This window comes from Halyomorpha halys, unplaced genomic scaffold (genome assembly GCF_000696795.3).
Source record: "Halyomorpha halys isolate HHAL.00 unplaced genomic scaffold, Hhal_1.1 Scaffold546.1, whole genome shotgun sequence".
In the NCBI taxonomy this organism is placed as follows: Eukaryota; Metazoa; Arthropoda; class Insecta; order Hemiptera; family Pentatomidae; genus Halyomorpha; species Halyomorpha halys.
Window position 1 is genome coordinate 214,527 of NW_027109662.1, and position 1,012 is coordinate 215,538.

Sequence of the window (1,012 nt, forward strand, 5' to 3'; positions counted from 1 at the left end):
GAAATAAAAGACGATCCCTCAGGCCGAAATCGAACCAGCTCCATTGCAGTTCCGTGGTTACAAAGAACTACACCTCAACTGCCTCAGTCCAAACGGCCCCTAACCTTTACAAACAATGTAACATTCGGTCACAGTTGATAGCTGTTAATAATAAAAGAGTAAGATCACTTTCAGAATCGAGAAGTACTGCCATATGCCCCCCTAATCAGTAGGCCCCCCTCGATATAGGGGCCCCCCGGGACAGATCCCCGACAACACAAACTTTTAATACCGCACCCTAGCGACACCCTAACCTCCACCAATAGGAATTAACGAGAAGCCGCTAACGAGGGATCGCGTTACTGGGGACATTTCTCCCTCTGCTAATTGACACTAAGAGTCCCTCGCCGTATAAACAGTTCCGTGCTATTTGCTATCTGCTATTCTACCTTATACCTATAACGACCGCTTCTTTTTAGGTTGTCATGTCTCTTGTTGGGTTGTTATAGCACATCACTGCAAATACTGAAGTGTTCGAAAGTAGTCGAAAGTTGGACCCCCCCCCCCCCCCCATGTGTGCCTGACAATGTTTGTACATTTTCACACTTACTCACTTTAAACAATTTTTTTAGCTTAAACAACTTTACTTACGGCATTTACGTGACTCTCTATATTTTTGTTTAGTTGCATAGTTTAGTTAGTTAGTATTTATTTAGTTGCGTTCTATGATGTTTTAGCATGTCTATATAGTTATGTATGTTTTAGCATGTCTATATACTTATAACTGTCAAATTTCAAACTACAACTAACAATTCTATGTTTTTCCTTTTCTCTAATTCAAAACATATGATTTTTCTTTTAATATACGATACTTTTTATTACAATTTTCAAGATAAAAAATGTGAAACTACAGTGTTTATGTTTATATGAAAAAATGTGTGATGCGCACACCCCACTCTATTTTTTTATTCTTGAAGTTTCCTCAGTTTTTCCTTATCTCTAATTCAAATCTTATGATTTTTCTTTTAATAAA